General features: G+C 40.0%; 1 protein-coding gene across 1 annotated transcript in view; it reads left to right on the forward strand.

Moving 5' to 3' along the window:
• The window catches only part of LOC124220168 (arylsulfatase B), a 557,318-nt gene that overhangs the window by 453,216 nt on the left and 86,270 nt on the right, over window positions 1-17,832 (forward strand). The window lies entirely within an intron of this gene.

Consider the following 17,832-nt stretch of genomic DNA (forward strand, 5'->3'; position numbering starts at 1 on the left):
GCAGGATGGGTATTGTCCACTTGGCTTATCGTAAATATCTCTGTCGTCCAATTGGGAGTGTAACCATTCTCGTAGATATTTTTGAATTTGCTGATTCGATCTCTGTCACCAGTTTTGAAGTTTACCGGTGTTACGTGGGGGTGAGAGTGTACTGAGCGGTGGTAGTTGATGATTATTGAATAATCAAAGATGCTCCCACGTAACGACAATGAATAATATTGAAACTAAGAAAGACATACTTTTCGGTAAGCCGGTAATTTGTAGGATCGTGTTGCTATAGCTCTGTACAGGTCTGTGAGGTTTGGTCAAATGATTGGGGCTAACTTATAATAATACAAATGAGAAAAGGTTGTCATTCAAGATAAATATTTTTAAATAATTTAACTGGTGAAAGATGAAGTATATTCTGTATAATTTGGTGATTGAAATGTCTGATAACAATGAATGGTGATAATGACATAAAAGCCGAAAGTAACAGTTTATAAAGCGTTTGAGTTCATATAACGATCCACGCCGACGGACGAATTTATATTCAAATGCAGAGAAGCTGCAGAATCACTAAATTTGACCGTTTACGTGTTTTAGCGAATCGTGTGTTATTTTATCCTAAATGATTTTATTGTTTGATACCAAGAACATCTATCCTGAACGGTAGTTATAACTAGCTGGTCGTGATTATTGTATCTCTCTTTTTAAATTATCTTAAATCAAATTTGAAGTGGGGCTGAACTGAAAACCGGAGAATAACTCTCTAAATTCCCAAGGGAATTGTCTACAGCTGGACACCAATTCTTGCTGCTGTCATATCAAGTTGTGCTTAAATCTTGGAAACAATATGTTTGATCTAATTGGGGTAGTGAAGCTAGCCAACAACTCTTGTTTTACTTTTGACTGGATATTATCTCTCTATCTAATAAAAAAGTTTCAAACAAATGAACGTAGAAAAAGATTATAATGACAATAGTAAAAAAAAGATTATAATAACAATAGTATACGCATGAAGTTGGTGGTGGGCCGAGATCCCGAAAACAAAACAAAAAGCATCTAGGAAACCCTTTGACAGCTGTCATCGGCTGTTTATGACGAATATCTTCATAGGTATCTGTTAATGACGCGCAAAAAATGACAATGCAAATGAAAATTATCAAGATGATTCCCGACGGGAATTGTCTTTTTCGCGCGTTGGCGTATTGTGTATACGGGACTCAAGATCGACACGCAGAGGTGAGACTAAGTATCGTTTCAAATATAGTGGATAATTGGTCTACATTTGCGGGTTTTATTACAGGTAATGAGTCAAACGGTGCTGTGATTAGGTCACCTGGTGATTACAAATCACACATGAAGAAAAATGGAATATATGGGGGAGAAGCAGAATTAGCTGCAGCTGCGGACATTTTTAAAATATGTTTAATCGTGTATCGCGAAGAACAAATTCATCCGCACCAGATCGGATCACAAAATGAAATACAATTCTCACTACTCTTTACCGGCGACGGAGACAGTGGACACTTTGATGTCTTGCAGAACCAAAATAAAATTCAGATAGTGAGTAATAAGTATGAAAAGTAACAATCAAATAATAGTAAATCTAAATATATCACCAAACAGTCAAAAGGACAGCCCGGATTTACGATGACAATGGAGAAAAAAGGAGTTTCAAGCAGCAGACAAGGCGATGAAGATGGTGGATGGTCGGAAGTATCACAAAAGAAAGAGGAAAATAAAATTGTAAGTGCGAAGAACCAAATAAGCCATAGAATAATATCCATCAAATATTCGTATAACTAGGTAAGAGGACAACCAGGATCGATATTGACCACAAGAGAAGGAGGTGTTTTGCGGAATGAACAGCAACGCAAATATATAGAAAAAAATAATATAAAGAAGGTGATTTTGGAGAATAACCGGCAGAGCGGTAGTAAAAATAATTCAACGAAGGGTGTAGAAGAATTAGAAGAATCGATTGTGATGATTGATAAGGAAAATAAATCAATAGGACGACCAACCAATGTGATGGACATAGAAGAGCGAAAAATTAGACGACGAGAACAGCAGCGAAAATATGGGAAAGCGAACAAAAAATATCATACTGGCTTTTCAACCAACGAACAGAAAGGAGGAGTTTCAACCAGCAGACAAGGCGATGGAGACGGTGGATGGTCGGACGTATCACAAAAGAAAAAGGAAAATAAAATTGTAAGTGCGAATAACCAAATAAGCCAGAGAAGAATAATAAACAAATATTTCTATAACCAGGCAAGAGGACGACCAGGATCTATGTTAACCACAAAAGAAAGACGTGTTTTGCGGAGTGAACAGCAACGCAAATATAGAGTAAAAAATAATATAAAGAATGTGATTTTGGAGAATAACGGGCAGAGCGGTAGCAAAAATAATTCAGCAAGTCAAGGAGATAGATCGATACCAATAGAGAAGGAACACCAATTTTCAACCAACGAATGGAAGCTTAGATTGATGAAAAAAAGAAAAGCAAGCATAGAAGGAATTGAAGTGGATAGCAAGAGACAACGAGTTAAAACGACAGACGAAAACGTGTGTCGACGACTTATAAGCAAGAATAACGTGTCGGAAATTCATGTTTGTGATGAAATATTAAGGGACAGTGATACGTTGAAATCGATGGAGAAGGAACTGTGTGTATTCAGCCAAAAAATAAAAGATAACAGAGACAGGTTGGAATTAGACAGAAACAGAGAACGAGTGGAAGCAATGAACAGTGAATCAATCATTGCTGAGCATCGTTACAACGGGGATATTGAAAAAGGCACTTTTAAAACTGTAGAACAACTACACATGGGTGAAATGAACGTAAAATGTAAACATTGCAATGCAGAAAGGTTCAAATATGAAACAGGAAGGGTGGCAAATAATTGCTGTCATGGAGGAAAAATAACATTACCACCATTAACGGAATATCCTGATGTACTTCAACGTCTGCGAGAAGGGAATGACGAAGTATCAAGACACTTCAGACAACATATACGATCATATAATGACGCGTTTGCGTTTGCATCATTTAATTGTACCGTGGCAGATATGGGGAATTCAGGACCATATGTGATGAAAATAATCGGGGATGTGAGTTACAAAATATCTACAAGTTTAGAGACCGCAAACAATAACCGACCGAGATATGGACAAATTTACATCTACGACGTACAAACTCAGCTAGCGCTGAGAGAAAATGATGCAAGAAGAGCAAATCTGTTAGAAATTATTGGTAGACTGATAATAGATATCAATCCTTATGCAGCAAATTTTAAAAACAACGTACGAGCGATTTGTTAAGGGAGACAGCCTGGTGAGATTAAACTTTATAGCACTCAAGGAAGACGATAGACGGCGGTACAATGCGCCAACTTGTGGTGAGCTAGCAGCTCTGATCGTTTCAGATGACGGGGCAGTATCTGAAAATATAGAAGTACAAGTATTTCCAAAACAAGACCGTGCAGTTGGATATGTGCCGAGATATTCGCATCACGTTGATCCAATGACTTTTCCATTACTACTTCCGAGCGGTGATTTAGAATGGAGCTATAATATGAAACACGTAGGAACAAACAAGAAAATCTCTCCTGTTCAATATTATGGACATCGATTGGCCTTACGTCGAGGCGAAGCACAGAATCAGTTGTTGCGGAGCGGACGATTGACACAACACTATGTGATTCACGCATATCTCACAATTGAATCGCAGCGTTTATTGTTTTTAAGAAATAATCAGAAGCAATTGCGTGTAGAATGTCACAAAAGAATGACTGATCACATATCAAATAGTGAAGCGAATACGTCGGATCGAACAAGACTTGGGAACCAAATGATTTTACCATCATCATTTTCCGGCAGCATGCGACATATGCAACAGCAGTACCAAGATGCAATGGCAATAACAAGGAAAGTTGGACGACCGGATTTATTTATTACAATGACATGTAATCCTAAGTGGCCGGAAATATGTACGGTATTGAAAGATTTTCCTACAGGTACCACTGTAAATGACATTCCAACAATAGCTTGTCGAATATTCAACATGCGGCTACAACAGGCACTAAAGGAAATCGAAAGCGGTTCAGTATTTGGAAAGATTGAAGGATACGTATACACAGTTGAATTTCAGAAAAGAGGCTTACCGCATGCTCACGTACTATTTATCTTAAATAACAATGACAAACTTTTGACTCCAGAAGGAATTAACAGTTTTATATCTGCAGAAATACCAGACAAACGAATACATCAACAACTATATCAATCTGTCACATCACACATGCTACACGGCCCTCACACATCCAAAATACCATGCTGGAATTCGGTCACGAAGTCATGCTCAAAGAAATTTCCGAAAGACTTAGTGGAAAATACTGATATAAGCGGTGGCGGTTTTCCAAAGTATCGCAGACGAAAAAATACAGACATAAATTATTACCGCAACCGCGTGGAAGGAAGAAATATCCAAGTAGACAACAGCATGGTTGTGCCTCACAATCCATACCTACTTGCAAAGTACGACTGCCACATGAACGTAGAATATTGTGCGTCAATAATGGCTATTAAATATGTCTTCAAGTACATCCACGAGGGACATGATCGTGCAAGAGTACAGATAACTGATTCAAACAGCGAGAGTGATGGTCAGCCAATAATCAACGAAATACAGGATTATGTAGATTCGCGTTACGTAGGACCGATGGAAGCAGCTTGGCGTATACTAGAACTGCCAATGCATGGACGAAGTCATGCCGTCACACGCTTACCTGTACACCTACCGGGGCAGCAATACGCAACGTTTGAGGAAGGTAGAGAAGTCGAAGCCGCTACAAATGAAAAAAAGTGGAGAACCCATCTTATTGCATGGTTTGAATTGAACAGCATAGATGAAATGGCAAGAAATATAACTTACGCGAACACGCCAGATTACTATTCGTTTCAAGAAGCAACAAAAACGTGGAAAAAAAGAAAATATGCATGTAAAGTAGTTAGTAGAATGACAAATGTTTCACCAAGGGATTCCGAAAGATTTCACCTCAAACTAATCCTTGGACATGCGACAAATGCAAGGAGTTTTATAGATTTACGCACTGTAAACGGGAAGGAATGGAATACATTTAGAGAGGCTGCAGTGGATATGGGTTTAACTGCGACAAATGACGAAGCTTTCAAAATATTCGACGAAGCTGTTTCAATACTTATGCCGAAACGGTTACGTCATTTTTTTGTGTGGTATTTAATCGGTGAAATGCCATCGAACGCGATAGATTTATGGAATACTTACAAGAAAGCACTATCTGAAGACTTCGTGGATCAGCATGAAAATAGAGCACTATGTGCAATTGAGCATCTTCTCAGAGCTGAGGCAAGATCATGTGCAGATTTTTACTTACCAATACCGGAGATAATTTTCGAAAATGAAGCGGAAGAAATAACAGTGGAAAATATAGAAACCTTTGCAAAGAAAGGCAATGAACTGGTGAAGCAATTAAACAACGATCAGAAAATAATTTATACACAAATTTTTGATAATATTATGGATAACAAAAGTACTGATAGAAAGCAAGAAAAATGCTTTTACATCGATGGATCAGGAGGAACAGGAAAAACATTTTTATACAACGCATTGTACTACATGTTGAAATCTGAAAAAAAAAAATGTTGCATGTGTTGCTTGGACAGGTATAGCAGCCATCTTACTACCATATGGCACAACCGCGCACAAAACATTTGGATTACCATTGACACTGCAAAAGGAAGGAACAATTTTCACAAATGCAACGATGAAGAAAAAAATACAAAGTATAGATGTATTTATATGGGATGAATGTTCGATGATACCGAAAATTGCTTTAGAATTGATCGACAGAACGTTAAAAGATATAATGGAAGACGCATCACCGTTTGGTGGGAAGACTATAATACTAGGTGGAGACTTCAGACAAGTTTTACCCATTGTGAAACGAGGAGGTAAACAACAAATAATAGAGGAAACAATTAAATACTCCACACTTTGGAGTATATTTGACAAATTAAGCTTGAAAAAAAATATGCGAGCAAAGGAGGATGCCGTAAAGTTTTCAGAGTGGTTACTTAATATAGGTAATGGAGAAGTGGAGTTGTTTGTACCAGAGAAAGAAATACAAAGCAACAATTTAATAGACGATTTATATCCAAGAAATTTGCCACTTGATGAATTAACAAACAGAGCCATCTTAGCTCCATTGAATGTCGAAGTTAATCAGTTAAATACAGAGATACTACGCAGAATGGATGGCAATATATTCGAATCAAAAAGCATAGATTACGCAACATTACAAGGAATTGATACTGCAGATGCAGCACTTGACGAAGAAGCTACTCTGCGATATCCGATAGAGTATTTAAATGGATTGACGCCATCAGGTTTACCACCACACAATCTACAGCTGAAAGTCGGAGCAATTGTGATGTCATTGCGAAATTTATCAATATCAGATGGTTTATGCAATGGAACACGGTTAGTTGTAAGAGAAATTCACTCTAGAATTTTGATTGGTGAACTTCTAATCGGAGAGCGAAAAGGGCAAATAGTAGAAATACCAAGAATTAAATTAGATACGCGGGGAGACACAGATATGCCATTTATCCTCCATAGGCGACAGTTTCCAGTCAGGTTGGCATTTGCAATAACTATAAATAAATCACAAGGAGAAAGTTTTGACCACGTGGGAATATTCATTGACCGACCAATCTTTGGACATGGTCAACTCTACGTTGCATTGTCACGATGTAGGTCGAAGAAAGGTATAAAAATTCAACTGAAAAAAAATGAAAATGCAATAAAGAACATTGTGTACAAGGAAATTATTGAATAAATACTGCATAATGTATATTCATCAAGGCCACAAACGAACAAATAAACATGGATGAACTTAAAAGAGAAATGCACAGGAGGTGATAGGAGTTCGAGAGGCCGAGGGGTTGACCCCCTCTACTAACTCCACCGGGACCTCATACGAAGAAGGAAAAAAAAGTACTGTATAGAGGAGAAAAGAAGCGAAAGTGAAAGAAAAAGGAGAAGAGAATACAAATGAAAGGAATACAGAATCAGCAACGAAAGGAAAACCAACAAGAATATAAAAATCACTGAAAAAATGGACAACAGAGAAAAGAGAAAGAAAAGCCAAGCGGAGCAAGAAGATGCAAAAATAGGTAGCAGCATAAAACGATAAAGAGGAAATAAAGCACAACGTATGGAAATTTAAACAATCGCGATTTGTAATTGGATGTTCAAATACACAAATCATTTCCACTGAGTATTTTCTTATTTTGTGATTATTCAGATGTAAATTCACACGTGTCGGTCATTTGGTGAAAAAGCCGAAACGCATACAATGAAATAGAAACTTGTGAAAAAATAAAAGTTAGCCTATGAAATTAGGAAACAAATAGTAAGATTAGAAAAAAGATATAAAAATGTATTGACTGAGTTGAAGGTGAGAAAAAAATGTAAATTATCAGAAATAAAAAAATGATAAAAGTACAAATTTGTTGATGTAAAATTGCAAATATTTCTACGATATTCATACCATATTAAATTTCTAGATAAATAAAAGAAATATATAAGTACATATCTATTATACCTATACATGCAACAACAAAATTAATTACAAATAATTATATTCCGACATTTGACAGTTCAAATGAAACACCGTAGCTAATAAAAAGAAGCAAAAAAATAAGAATAGGTGAGCGCTACCCAGTTTAGTGATATTTTGTTTTGTAAACAGATAAATTAAATCAAACATGCCGAACAAAGTAAGTATATCATTGGAAATATGAATGAATAAAGAGCAAAGTAAGCAGTATGATAAAATTAATGAAAATTTCTCGAAACAGGACAGCGACGAGGTTTTGCAGCGGTCGAGCGAGAAAATACCAGGTGAAGCATATCGATATAATATAATAGTATGTAAATCCAAATTCAACTCGGCAGACCAAAGAGCCGGACACTTTTTGAGAATCATTACCAGTGAATTCTACAGCTAGCCATTAAAAATGGAAAAATAATTACTTATATACAATCATTTGTCAAAAAAAGAAAAAAATATCGACATTTGAAAATACAGTCAAACACCTATGAGTCCCTAAGCAAATAATTTAACGCCTATTTTACCAAAACAAGATGACGGATTAGATGATCTGCTGTGCGCAGCAGCAGAAGCAGCAGAGGAGGAGCTGTTGCTTGAGACGGACGACGAAGAGTGGTCCGTCTATGTATGGTAAATGAAAATTATACAAGGAAATGTGAAGAAAATGATAAAAAATTCATCATTCCACAGCAAAAACATCCCGAAGTCCCCAAAACGAAAGAGGTCAACTTCGAACTAAATTTCAAGTAAAAAATGTAAAATAAATTTATTTGAAAAGAAAAAAGGATTGATATCAATTATTTGTACATTATAAACCAGACACAGTATATCTATATGTGAAGCCTATCCAACACAAAACTCGATTCAAAAGAAGAAGTTTCTAGAAAGAAACAAAACTCATGGAAAAACAAAAGACCAATACAAAACAAACAACTTCAATTATTGAAAACATCAGTTCGTTGTTGTTCTCCGGCCGGCACGCACGCCGGCCGGGGCCTATCCTATACTCCCCAACTCCTCAACTCCTCGACTAATCAATTACGCAATTGCACAACTCTTCAATTCCCTCAAGAGCCCTTCTAAATATTGGTCAATAATGTGTGCAACAACTCGACATCGTTCAAAGAAAAATGATAATCGACTGAGAGCCCGAAGGAGGTACGTGACCAGGACTCCGTATTCACAGCTCAACATCAGTCCGCACAATGGGATCTCAACGGTCCAAGGAGCTGCGCCCGCATCTTGCTCCGCCTTGATGGCAACGAATGTAAGCTCTTTGAGAAGTTTGTTAATTAATGAAAAATAATTCAATTATAATTCCATAAAAAATCAAGCCTATCTTTAAAATCATTCAATTTTAATTATAGGGCAACGCTCGGGGCGATTGTTAGGTACAACGCAGAAGATCAAGTTGACCGAAACCCGATTCCAACTAAACATTAGGTACAACGCAGAAAATCAAACTGACCGAAACCCGATTTCAACTAATAAAGCGTTACCCCACATCGAACCTACAAAATGGAGACCAGCTGTACAAAATATTGATTGCAAGAAAGCAATTTTTGAAACACAATTTCATGTAATCTTTGTGTTATTTCAATATAGAAAATCTATTTTACTTTTTTTTTGTCTTTCATTTAATTAGCTTTATTCCTTCATAAAGTAAGTATAGGTTAACCTACGCATGTCAAGAAAGTACAAAGATCTCTAAAAACTTGATCAGCCGTAGCTTCTGCATTAATAACCAAGATCGGAGCTGATAAAGAAAAAAAGGTTTGTTTTATCAACCAATCCTCACGAACCTCATGAATAGCTCTGAGGAGCTCTAAAGAAATGTTCGATTCTTCTTAACGAAAACGGGAACTGACTCGGGCGAAAATAGTTTCTGGGGAAACTCGCAAATAAACAATTGAATCTACTCTGAGCTCAGACGAGCGAAAGCGAATATCGAAATTTTTCATCAATCAATGAAATTCGAAGTCAACTTCGAACTAAATTTAAAGTGAAAAATGTTAAATAAATTTATTTAAAAAAACAAAGAATTGATATCAATTATTTGTACTTATAAACCAGACGCAGTAGACTCTATATCTCTATACGTAAATATACGTAAAAAAATCTGAAAATAATAACTATAGCAAAATAAGTCGCCGGATGCAATTGGGGTTGCATGGCATCGGGAGTTTTGTACATGTGAGTGGATTCGTTTACGAAAATAATCTGAGCAGACTTACATAGGGAGCCAATAGCAATGTCGGGTTGATCGGAAACAACCGACTAAACAATACGTAAGGAAATAGTGAGGCGCGCAGCGCCGAGTGCCCGAGGCGCGTAGCGCCGAGATGGGGTTGGCGCGCGAAGCGCGCAGGGGCGAAGCCCCTAGTGATATTAAATTTTGATCAGACAGGTGAAAACATTAGAATTCGTTCAATGTTGGAGATTAGCACTCGGAGTGACTCATCTTTAGATGTAATACAGCGAGATTGAGAGCCATCGGATCGTGTCGGTCTGCGTCAGTAGAATTTCTGGATCAGGACCTCACCTCGAGATCGAAAGGGTTGATGATTCCGAACGATGTTAACGTTGAGCACTTAGTCTTTGTAAATTTAGAATAATACTCTACTATCGAAAGCTATGGTTGAAAATGTCAATTTGATTCACTCGCGGTTTTGATATATGTATATTGAAAGGTATTCTAACGATTATTATTTGAAAGTGATAATGTAACTGGTTATTATTATCAGCACTTAATATTACCAGATCCGATTGAATGTGGACCGAACTTGATTCAATTATAGAAAATGGAATATCATAAAAATGTCTATTCTCGAAATAATTAGATTTAGTAAAGAACAGGAAAGATGGAACGTAGAAGATTGTGAGTCTTTTCAAGTCATAGGATAATATGAACGCTCGAATTTCGACAAATTAGCAAGAGACTTTAGGCCGGTCACAACTAAGATTTTCCGAACGCTACTATTATACTCAAGAAGGGCTAATACGGGTTGACGTCCACGCATCTCGCGACTTGACAGACGAAAGACGCGTATTCTGGGGCCTGAGAGTCCAAGGAGCTACAGTTGTAATAAGTTACAACGGTAATTAACCAACGAGGTGCGAGGGCGACCTCCCGGTACCCGAATCCACACGGTCAGCGTTACTTCACGCTCTTCGACGGTGTTCCGACGATTCTCAATCTCGTCGGTGACACATTAAAAATATGAACAAGAGATATTTACATACAATATTCACACATTCATTCATACATCCTAATAAGTATTCTATTTTAATTTGGTGGTTCCAAAGGTAGTGGTTTATCTGTGAATAAAAAGTTTCTTCTCTTCAAGCACTGTGCATAAGGAGGACTATAATGTGTAGATGTTGTGTTTACCCTTCTGAATCCTTGCTTCCGATGAGAAGCCACGTAAGACAAGCATTGCCGTCTAATGAATGATATGCGGATGTGAAAATCATTTTTCTACGAGAAGAATATTGTTGAAAGAATATAAATTCGAAAAATTGATGATTTCGAAAAATTAACGACGGAGCCAGGAATCGAACCTGGCGTCTAGAGATGCTTGACCGGAGCCATACTCCACTAGACCACCCAGCCGCCCTGACTCTGTTGTCGTTAATTTCTCTCATCACCAGTGAGTTCGAATTTGTTTTCCTGTGCCCGGTTTATGTGTAAATAAGAAGTTTCTCCTCTTCAAGCACTGTGTATACGGAGGACTATAATGTGTAGATCTTGTGTTAACCCTTTTGAATACGTGCTTCCGATGAGAAGCCACGTAAGACAAGCAATGCCGTCTAATGAATGATATGCGGATGTACAAATCATTTTTCTACGAGAAGAATATTGTTGAAAGAATGTAAATATGAAAAATTGGTGATCTCGAAAAATTAACGACGGTGCCAGGAATTGAACCTGGCGTCTAGAGACGCTTGACCGGAGCCTTACTCCACTAGACCACCTAGCCGCCCTGACTCTATTGTCGTTCATTTCTCTCATCACCGGTGAGTTCGAATTTGTTTGCCTGTGCCCGATTTATGTGTAAATAAGAAGTTTCTTCTCTTCAAGCACTGTGTATAAGAAGGACTTTAATGTGTAGATGTTGTGTTCACCCTTTTGTAGTGGTTTATCCTAGTTATTGGTTATAGTTTTGACTTAAAAAGAGGGATGTTTTCAGGCTGAGCGCTACCGATGCTAATCCAGCAGTCCCTCATCTCATTTCATGGTACCAGTTAAATAAAAGAAAGTTGAAACTTATACTAGGGATCATTGTTGGTCTCTACCTGACTTTTGCCAGGAGGGGTGGAACTCGCCGTTATTGGAATATGAGATTTTGATGAAATAATATCTGTGCATTGAAGAAATTGAAGAAATAAATTGGAATGGAATTTTAAAAAAGGTACGCCAAGGCGGTAAGTCGGGGCGTAACACCGATATGTTAAGTATCGCTCGAAGCCCTCCGGACGCCTCATGTAATAATTGTCTTTCATTCTCAACGGTTTCATTTGTATGGTTCGGTGTTTTGTGTTGTTGTAAGCTGATAGCAAATCAGATAAAATGTCCAGCCACTTGTAGCTTTCTTGCGTACTGAACTGTTTCCACATTTCACTTTTCAACGTACGATTAAAGAGTACACAGATCTGCGCCTTCAAATTACTGTACGTGGAGTGAAGTTTGATCCCATAGCGTTTCATAAGAGATTCAAATTTTGAGTTGTAGAATTCCGTGTCTTTCTCCACGTATAATTTTTTTGGTATCCGTCCTTGAACCAACGTAGATTCTGTCGCCTTTGTAACATCATCCTCGTACTTGCTCTGTATCGGTACAGCCACGCATACTTTCAACAAATATCAGTGACTGTGAACATATACTTGTAGCCTTTGTTTTTTCGAGCGTACGACGTCATATGAACAAGATCTACCTGCCAGGTCTCGTCGACGCCGCGCACGTCTACACGTCGACGCGGGCAATTCCGGCATGCAGGCTTATGCAGGTTATGCACCAGCGCTAGCTTTCTTTCGGTCATATTCCAATGCTCTTAGTCTGGTGCCCAATTTGGAAATGATTTCAGCTTTTCGAATTGACAGGTCTCTGCCTGCTCTAAAATCTTCGTAGAAGGTATCCAAGGCTTTGCCCGTGGGGATCTTGAAGCTTTGATTATTTGATCGAGGTTGTTAATTTGTTTCTGCAGCAAGTCGAATTTTCCACTCAAGATTTTCAAAGTTACAGCATTGTTTGGCTCTGCGTAATCTGCAACGTTGCACAGTCGTCGGTTCTGTATATCAAAATATCCGTTCGCTGTTATTTGAAAGGCAGCACCCGGAGGCCCGCGAGTGCTCGCAGCTGTATTTTCATTCAGCTGACGTCGGAACACATCAACACTCATCTTGTAAATGATTGCAGAAACGACGAGAGATGGCTGATAAATGATTCCGGCTTCCCATAATTCTTCGAGAATCGACATAATTCATTGTTGTAACTTGTATTCCCAGCTGCTTGAGCGGCTATAAGCAAACGAAGACGTTGCACCAACTCGTTAGCGTCGTTTCAGAAAATATAATCTGTTTCAACACCTTATCGAGTAACCCAAGCCTGAGGTAGCAAAACACCTTTGCCCATACGCTTCGACATCTTTTACTAGGGGAATGCGGCTTTGACTAATGTAGAAATATTGAGCAGCTCTGCAATTAAAGGCTTGAATTTGGCCCTCTGAGCGTTTCGGAAAGGCTCGGTGGCGCTATAGTATTTTCTGTGAGCATTTCTTGCGAAAAGGATATTTCTGTCATTCTCCTTGTCCCTGCTGGTAACGCGAGCGCTGTTGTACATTTTTTCAAACAGCAGCTCAAGCAGTTCCTGAATTTTCGGATAAAGCGTACCACCTATATAAACGGAATTGCGCTCGAAGCTTATCGATTAGTCACCGACCATCAGCCCGGCAGTAGAGAGGCTCCGTACCCTGTTCACGAAACCCAACTCGTGCTCTCTTTGTTTATTGTTGAGCATCTCAAGATATTCCATTTTTGATCTTACGACTCTGTGATAGTTTGATCCTCTTCTTCTGCAGTTGCAAAAGAATATTCTGCTTCGGATTCCATTTCGCTCTTCGGCTCATCCTTCGTTTCAGATCTGATTTTCGTCTTCGCCTCTTCCTTGATAGGTTTCGTGCCTTGAAAAACATTGACTAATTCCTGCAGCGGAGTTGAAAGAGGTTTAAAGACATCCGTCATTGTTTCCTACGGCGACTCTTTTCCCGTCTTGATAATTCTATGCTTACGACGAATTGCATCATTTGCTTGAGCAATATGACGCAAGCCTTCTTTTTCCTTACGAATTTCCTGGATGTTGAAGCAATTAGCTCTGGAAAGCTACAGTTTTGTTACCGTTGATGATAGTGTATTTGATGCTATTGTCGAGTTTATGACAATCTCAAATCCCATTCTATTCCGACCATTACTGATCTCTCTATCGAAAAGAATAGGGGAGATTAGAAGATCTTCAGAAGTAGGAGGGGGGGGGGGGGGGGGGGGGAGTAAAGTGAAAAAATGTTAGTGGGGTGAGGAATGTAGGCGAAAGAAAGTGGAAGTTGGGCAGAGTCTAAGGAACTGGAGAAAGGGGGAGGGGAAAGGGAAAGCGTATAAAAAGGAAAGAAGGGAATATAATAGGCTATGCGAGGAGGGGAAAAAGGAAGGAAATGAGGGATTCATAAAAGAAGCAGCGGAAGCAAGGACAGAAAGCAAGGTACGGGAGATAGTTAACAGGGAAAGAAAGAAGTGGAAGAGGGTGAATGAGGAAATAGGCGAGCAGGAGTGGAAGGAGTATTTCATGGGATTATTAGGCGGAGTCGAGAACAAGGTAACAGAAGGCGGGGGGACAGCAAATAGGAAGGGAGATGGGGAAAGGGAGGTGCAGAGGAAAGAGATCAGCAAGGTGATAGGAAAGCTGAGGGATGGAAAGGCACCAGGGGGGGATGGAATAGTTACTGAGGTATGGCGGTATGGGGGGGGGGGGAAGAGATGGAGCAGTGGGTATGGAAGACATGTAATAGAGTTTGGGTGGGGGAGGGCTGGCCGGAGGATTGAAGAGAGGGGTTAATAGCGCCAATAATGAAGAAGGGAGAGGGGAAAAGGGTAGAAGAGTATAGGGGGGTGACGTTGATGCCAACATTGTATAAGGTGTATGCGATGGCACTAGCGGAAAGGTTAGAAAGAGAGGTAGTGCAGAAGGAGATGATACCGCATAATCAAACTGGCTTCAGGAAAGGAATGGGCACAATTGACAACTTGTATGTGCTGAACTATTTAATCAATACACAGGTGGGAAGGGATAAAGGAAAGATGGTGACGTTCTTTGTGGACTTGAAGGCGGCGTTCGATTCGGTGGACAGAAAGGTGATGTGGGAGACTATGGAAGAGAGAGGGGTGAGGGAAGGGCTAAGGGTAAGGGTAGAGGAAATTTACAAAGAAACAAAGAGTCGGGTGAGGATCGGCGGAAAGGTAGGAGCGGCGTTCTCGACGGTGAGGGGGGTAAGGCAGGGGTGCCCGCTCAGTCCACACCTATTCAACCTGCTGCTGGCGGATTTAGAAGAGGAAATGGGGAGAGGGAGAATGGTTGGGGGGTCGAAGTTGACTGACGGCAGGGTATGGACGTTAGTGTATGCTGATGATATAGTGCTACTAGGGGAGCGTGAAGAGGAGATGGAGGTAATGATTAGGAAGTTAGAAAGGTATATGGATAGGAAAAGGCTGACGGTGAATGTAGGGAAATCAAGGATTATGAGATTTAGGAAAGGAGGTGGCAGAAAGAAAAAAAATGGATTCGAGATGGAAAGGGAAAAAGATAGAGGAGGTTAAAGAGTTTAGCTACTTAGGGTATAATAAAGTGTAACGGGGGACAGGAAGCACACGTGAAAGAGAGAGTACGGAAGGCAGGGGTAGTAATGAGGCAGGTATGGGGAATAGGAAAAAGAAGGTTTGGGAGGGATTGGGAAAAAAGGATTTGGTTATTTGACAGGCTAGTATGGACGGTAATAGAGTACGCATCGGAGATATGGGGGTGGAGGGAGTGGAGGGCGGTCGAGGCGGTACAGGATAGATTTTTGAGATGGACATTAGGAGTGGATGGGAGAACACCGGGATATCTAGTAAGGGAGGAACTACAGAGAGAGAAGCTAAGGATTAGGGCAGGGAGAAGGGCATCGAATTTTGAAAGGAAGCTGGAGGGAGGGGAGGGTAGCGAGTTAGCTAGGAGATGCTGGGAAGAGATAAGGGACAAGGCAGAAGCTGGGAGGCAGGGATCGAGGTGGGAAAGAGAAAGGGAAAGTTTCTTTGCGGAAAGGGGAGCAGAGAGTAGAGAGGTAGTCGCGCGAAGGGAGAGGGGCGAGATGGAGTTTAGGGAAATAGAGGAGAGAGAGAGGGAAGAACAGAGAAAAGAGAGGTGGGAGAAAACAGGGGAATCGAGATACAACAGATGGTACAGGTTAGTGAAAGGAGAAGGTTTACCAGGCTATCTGGAAAAGGGCTGGGGGGAAAGCAGGTGAACAAGGGTGAGATTTAGATTAGGAAGCGAGATGAAGGAGGCAAGGTACTGGGAAGAAGAGGAAAAGAGAAGGTGTTGGGTGTGCGAGGGGGGGGGGGGGGGGGGGGGAGGAGGAAACATGGGAGCCCGTATAGGAAAGGTGCGTGGGCTAGGATAAAAGGGGGGAAAGCTGGCAGGAGGTGGTGAGGGAGATGTTAGGTGAGGAGGGGGCGGGAGAAGTCTGGATTAGAGAACTGGAAAGGATCAGGGATGTACGAGAGAATGAAAGAGTGAGAGATGAATGGGAAACGGAAGTCGAGCAGGATAAGGACGAATAGGGAATAGAATAAGGTCAAATAGGATAAGGTTAAGTGAAGATAAGGATAAAGAATGAGGAAAGGATAAGAGGGAAAGTAAGGGAATGGCAAGGCAACGGCACAGGGCACAGGCAATCAGAGAATAAGTAAAGATTAGGTACGATGTAAGAATAGAATACGAATAGGTTAAGGTAAAGGTCCACACCTTAAACCGTACAATAAGGGTTTCGGTCTTCATCTTTTGAAAAACTAAGTGTGAAACTACCACGTCGAGCATTAAGCAACTGGGTTTTGCTAAAGTAGGCAAAAATCATGAAAATTCCCTACTTCCAAGATGTTTTTGTGCGCAATGAAATGCCCAACAACGCGCAGCGAGGAAACGAGACAGCTGTCGTTAATCTTAACGATAAGGATGACCCTGTGACACTTTGGGTTGCATATGAGAAACGCGGCAACGATGTCGTATATTTCGACAGTTTCGCTCATCTTCAACCTCAGTTAGACCTCGTGAAATATCTCGGTGTTGGTAGCGTTAAGTACAACGATAAAAGATATCAGGATAACGATACATTCGATTGCGGACACTTGTGTCTGAAATTTCTAGCGGTGAGCTATATACACATAACCAGCAATTTAATAACGTGAGTCCAACACTTGCGGTCATGGATCATTCGTTAACGTTGACGATATCGGGAACGTCTTCGATTTTCGAAGCGTAATATTTTCCTCCGATCGAACTTCCTCTCAACAAAAATTATGTCCTTGGCCGCGTTAAACTGTTAACCTACGATTCCATTCCCAACGTTGGTGTCGGTCAAAATAAAATATACGTAGCTGATGAGGTAGTCACTATATCCACTGGCAGCTACGGAATTGAGGATATTGGAAAGTATATTCAGAACGCGTTAAAAAATACCGATATTGAAATCAATATAAGGCCCAACAATAATACGTTATGCAGCAAAATCCAACGTAACCACATCATAAATTTTGAACCAGACGATTTTATTGGTCAGCTTCTCGGATTGACACCGCGCGTATTGGCAGCTGACCCAACTCACTAATCGAATATTCCTGTAGCTATTTTCAAGGTCAATGCGTTGCGAGTCGAATGCAGCATTACAACGGGTACCTATGTCAACGAACGCAAAGTGCATACTATTCATGAATTTTTCCCTATCGTTCCGCGGAGATGTAAGATTATGCAAGTGCCAACGCACATCATTTACCTTCCGATCACCGCTAAGACCATAGATCACATACAGCTCCGGTTAGTCGATCAAGACGGAGACCTAGTTAATTTTCGTAGAGAACCTATAACTCTGAGACTACACATAAAATCACA

Source organism: Neodiprion pinetum, chromosome 1 (assembly GCF_021155775.2).
Source record: "Neodiprion pinetum isolate iyNeoPine1 chromosome 1, iyNeoPine1.2, whole genome shotgun sequence".
Classification (NCBI taxonomy): domain Eukaryota; kingdom Metazoa; phylum Arthropoda; class Insecta; order Hymenoptera; family Diprionidae; genus Neodiprion; species Neodiprion pinetum.